This window comes from Bidens hawaiensis, unplaced genomic scaffold, assembly GCF_021521415.1.
Source record: "Bidens hawaiensis isolate Kalapana, Puna unplaced genomic scaffold, B.hawaiensis_p1.1 tig00001961_1, whole genome shotgun sequence".
Lineage (NCBI taxonomy): Eukaryota > Viridiplantae > Streptophyta > Magnoliopsida > Asterales > Asteraceae > Bidens > Bidens hawaiensis.
Window position 1 is genome coordinate 1477176 of NW_027491109.1, and position 5702 is coordinate 1482877.

General features: G+C 33.3%; 1 pseudogene across 1 annotated transcript; it reads right to left on the reverse strand.

Annotated features, from left to right (window-relative positions):
- Positions 1-3008: 3008 nt before the first annotated feature.
- LOC143604671 (CBL-interacting serine/threonine-protein kinase 5 pseudogene) lies at positions 3009-5332 on the reverse strand (annotated as a pseudogene). Its single transcript, XR_013148341.1, has 3 exons — positions 4962-5332; positions 3997-4656; positions 3009-3484 (listed from the first exon to the last, which is right to left on the reverse strand). The product of XR_013148341.1 is annotated as a CBL-interacting serine/threonine-protein kinase 5 pseudogene (transcript).
- Positions 5333-5702: the final 370 nt, after the last annotated feature.

Consider the following 5702-nt stretch of genomic DNA (forward strand, 5'->3'; position numbering starts at 1 on the left):
TAAGAAACGTTTTTAGTTAAACACTTAGGAAATTCATAATTTTGATTGGTTAATGAACTACTTGAACTTATACATAAATGTTATGATGATTTGAACCTGTACATTTAATTATTAATATGATATTTTTTTTCATATATGTAACGATAAGCTTGATTAATAACATTATTAACAAACTTAGAATACGAACTAGGAGCTTAAAACTTGATTAAACGTGTCTTGCAAAATGATTTGATCAAAACTGCAATTTATGGTGAATCATGTGTCCTTATATGTGTGTTAAGTTCATAGAATGATTAGTATAGTCTTGTGTAAATTATTTGACTCGTCAGTAATTTAAACGGTCGAAAAATCGGCTTTTTAAGCAAAACCGACACGACTATTAGGGACTGCTTTAGAACAGCCCCTAAAGTGGTCAAATACTCATGTATAACATAAGTTAATACATGAGAAAAGGACAAGATGATAAAACTTGGTCCTAAAACGGTTCGTGTCGCGAAAACCGACACGAAAACGTTAAAAAAAGTTGCTATTTTAAGAAAATATTAACAAAAATGAAAAATAATATATTTTCACAAGTTAACTTATAAAACTCGATTAATATATATGTAACAAGTATTTTCCATGATTTATAAGTTAAACTTTAAACGAAAACCGAAACGGTTCATTTTAAACATAAAACCGACGAAACCGACAAGAATTATAAAAAATAAAAGATTAATATTTTCTTAAAACTTTCCAGCAACTGAAACTTACTATATATTATATATTTAGTCGTTTATTAACTGACTTAGTTATTTAAATAATTAACGGGAAACCGAACTACGTGTACTCGTTAACATTATAAGAACTTAATTGTTTATGTGCTTGTGTGGACACTAAATTAAGATTAATAAACTAAAAGGATGTTATTGTTATAAAAACTAAAACCAAGTTTTTATTAACAAAACGTGAACTAATATAGGACACGCAAATTCTGGAACGAAAAGCTACAAACCGTGAGTTTCTCTATCGAACCCCTCGATTTTTAACTGGAAATGTTTTTTAAACGATATTTAATTGTGTTTTGGGGGAAAATCAAATTCTTTATTACATATTATGTTCGTTAATATTTTTCTTTAAAAGGCATTTTGTTTTACAAATTGGTGTATAATGCGGGATGAGTCTAGTTGGCTAAATAACAGTTAACCCTAGAAAGGGGCACAGAAATATTAGTAGATCTATTGGGGTGACGCCCCCACTTCCAATCGCGTTGGGTTAAAGGTGGGAATATTTTAAGCATGGTATGTATCGGGTTATCAACTATGATAGTCATACGTAATGTTGTATTCTTTGCTCATCTACAACAGCTCAATTTGTTTAAGAAATAAAATGCCTATTGTTTTGTGATGTAATGGCGGTAGATCATTACACACGGAATATTTGGATATAATTCGGGGTGTAGTGACGATTACACACGAATTGATATCGGATTTGATTATTTGGATTATGTTTTCGATTCATATATATATATATATATATATGAACTATTTTTATTATAAAGGGAAACTCACCAACACATTGTGTTGATCGATATTTTAATATGTTTTTCAGGTATATAAATGAAGTATGGAAGCTTCGCGAAGAGTGCGGGAAAATAGTGACGTGTGTTTGAATGGAAAATGTTGACTTTATGTTGAACTTGTAGTTTGAATAATAATCGTGTAATATGGCACGTGTAATAACTCTGATGGTCAAATAAAGTTCAACTTTCATTATAAATGTGTACTTAGTTATGATTGGCTTAAATGGCGTCTGTCACCACCCGAATGACTTGGTCAAAGTTTTCCGCTGTCTTAATTAAGATTTTCGGGGTGTGACATTTCTCGCCTGGGTTGTGTCTGTGTATATTATTATTATATTTGTGTGGATATATATATATATATATATGGGATGGATCTTGCGAGAAGTGATATTACAGCGAGAAATGAAGGTATAACTCCATTAATCCCTAATTTCACTCTCTTTCATATGATGTTACATACATATATGTAGGTTGGTTGTATTTATGTCTTAATTACACATTGAAAACTACCTACAAACATATAAATGTTCTGAGACACATTCAAACATATGTACCTACACACATACAAACATACGTACACATATACAAACATACGTACCTACACACATACACACACCTACACATAAGAAAGAGAGTGAAATTAGGGATTAATGGAGTTACACCTTCACTTCTCACTGTAAAAAAACTTCTGAAATAATCCAATACCTATATATATATATATATATATATATATATATATATATATATATATATATATATATATATGGCTATAACATCATTACACCCCAAAAACAAAAACACATCATTTGCTGACTGGGCGTCACATAGCGTAAACGCCCCATTTGTAACTTCTTCACCACACATAGCTTTACTCTTTCATAAATTGCAAAGTATAAATATATCAGGTGTGTACTTTGTTTTAAGAAAATACGTCGTATACAATATCTAATAATATATAAGTCATTTTTGATAATACATGAATCGAATATATATAGTTACATGTAAATTGTTCACATTTTTTGTAACTATATAAGTATTACGTATATAAGAAGTGCAATCTACATGACACAAAAGTTATAATATGGGAATATAATAAACAGTTACAAATAAAACCAATTACGTACTTCATGACCATAGAAATATAATATCGTGTATTTCATGATCATGGATATTAAATATTTAATATTGCGTAGACGTTTAAATATGTTATAAAAATTGATTATTTCTATTATCTTTTAGTTCTTTCATATACCATTTTGTTACATCCCCTATTTTATCATTTTATGCATGGTTTCTTCACTTTCTTGGACCAATTTAAACACTTGCATGTTTTCCGTTGCATGCCTAATGTTCATTTCCTCCTTTTAAGGATCACTTTCTTTTTAAATAAAACAAAGAATATACTTTATGTTGAATAAAATATAACACAACTTTATTAAAATAATAATCAACATTTAACGCTAACGTCATTGTTATCGTTATCGTTACTGTTGTTGTTACCGTGGTCATCACCTTGCCACGTCCAAACAATATCCTTCAACGCGGGTCTCACACCTTCCTCACAAAACCTCTCATACTCCAACGTGTCACCCGAATCCTTCAAAAACTCGACCACCGTCATCTCCATCGCCATCTCAAACACCTCCACCGTCACACTCAACGCTCCTTTTCGTCCTTCCTCAACCGCTTCCATCCTCACCTTGAACTCATCCTCCTTCTCAACCCTAAACCTCAATCCCTTGGCAATCAATATTATTCGTTCTACAATCGCATCTGCTGAAAACTTCGACGTGAATATCGACGCCACCTTCTTCTTGTTCTCGAACAATGTTGATAAATCAAATCCGGACGACATCGATGAGATCAGCTCAAATGTGTTGAAAAATGCTGGCGACGACGTTGACTTTTTCAACGTGGTTTGTTCTGAAAGGGATAAACGATATCAAATAGGAGTCTAAACTTTATTACTTATTAGTTTCGATAAATAATGTTTATAAATAATCCATATTAAACATAAAAAAAATGTTTAGTCAGCTATCACATCATGCAAACATTATTCTTAAAAATGCTCAAAACTCACCGTTAAAGAATTCTAACTTCTATGAACATTAAAAAATATTGTCACGTCATCACCACATTTATACTCAAAACTCTCCACCCGGACCAACCACCAACGAAAGACCCCACCTCCATCAAGAGGTGCACAAATCAGTATCAAATCATCAACCGGTTCAGTTTGGTCAACAAAAGTCAAAACTGGTTTATGATTGGTGTCGGTTCATGTTGAAACCTGTTTCTTGACAATCAGTTTCAGGTTAGGATCGGTTTTAGTCAGTTTCAGTTTGGCTAACTGGTATCAGTAAAAATAATTACAAACTGATTCCAAATCTACAATCGGTTACAAACCGGTTATCGATTTCAAACCTTTTACTTACGCAAGTTTGATGATTATGATGATGATGTTTCCTTCTTCAATTTAACCGAGTTCTGCCGTTGAATACCTCTACGGTACCACGGCACGCGCATTATCCCTTGAATCGAGATCCGCCTCTCCGGATCCGCCATCAATATCTTCGAGATCACCTTCCGAGCTTCCGCCAAAAACCACGGCGGAAACTCATACTCCGATTTAAAAATCTTCCGGTACATATTCATAACATTCTCATCATAAAACGGTAAAAACCCAGCTAACAACACGTACAAAACGACGCCGCACGACCAAATATCCGCCTTGGCACCATCATATCCTTTATTTCTCAACACCTCAGGTGCGACATACGCAGGCGTTCCACACCGCGTGTGCAGCAGCCCATCGTACCGCTTCTGTTCCGGAAGCGCAGAGAACCCGAAATCAGTTATCTTTAAATCATCATCACTGCTTAGAAGCAGGTTTTCCGGCTTAATATCTCGGTGAGACACACCGCGGCTATGACAGAAATCAACAGCGCTGATTAACTGCTGAAAATACTTACGCGCGATGTCTTCTTTCACACGTCCGCCTAGTGCGACTTTGGCGAACAGCTCGCCTCCGGATACGTATTCCATAACGTAATAGATTTTGGATTTAGAAGCTAATACCTGGATTAAAAATAGATCTCCGTTCAAGTCTTTATCGTGGATGAATTGATGTAATTTTATTTTTTATTATTAGTATTTGTTATTTTTATCACTGCAGTTTTAATAAAAGTTGTCGTTTAAAAAAGAGAAAAAAAGGTATCAATACTTATGAAATACTTATGAAAGGTATCATACAAACACGGCTGTGGTTACTACTTTTCATATTATAACAAGTTTATGTGTTTATTATTATTATTATTATAATTATTATTATTATTATTATTATTATTATTATTATAATTTATGTTTTATATTACTTAAATGAAAAACTGATCAACAATACCTCAAGGATGTGGACGGTGACGAAGGCGGCGAGTGGCGGAGATCTCGCGTTGGATCTGGTTAACCATGACTTGATCTTTGATTTGGTCTTTATTGATGACTTTGATGGCGACGCTTTCGCCCGTGGAGAGCTCACGGCCGTGGTAGACTTTAGCGAATGTGCCGGTTCCGATGAGTCTTCCTTTCTCATACTTGCCTCCGGGGAGTATGTGCCTATGTTCTTCCATTGTATATGATGATGATGACTTTGAGCATGTGAATGTTATGATGAAGGTGATTTGTTTATCGGATGTAATTGGTTTTTTATTGTGTAAAGATGGGTTGGAGTGGGAAATGGGCGGCAAGACAGAGTAGAAGTTGACTTTATGTTTTGGTTTCAACTTTTTTAACTTTTGTATATAAATTATTCACTTTTAGTTAAGGCTTAAATAAAAATAATATAATATTATTATACATGGTCTCACCGAGCAAAAATTCGTGTCTGTGTCCGTTTGTATTTGCTCGTTAGTATTGTAAACGAACGCTAATGAACAATCGAACACTAATGGACAAACAGATACCAATGGACACTAATGAACGATAATGTACAAACAAACATAAATATATCAAAATGGCTAACATAAACACTAATGAACAGTACACCACGTGATATTCAAATATACTTAACACTTAACATAATAATCAAACACAAAATCATATCAAAATAATGTTTTGGTTTTCAAAATCCACAATTTTTTAGTAT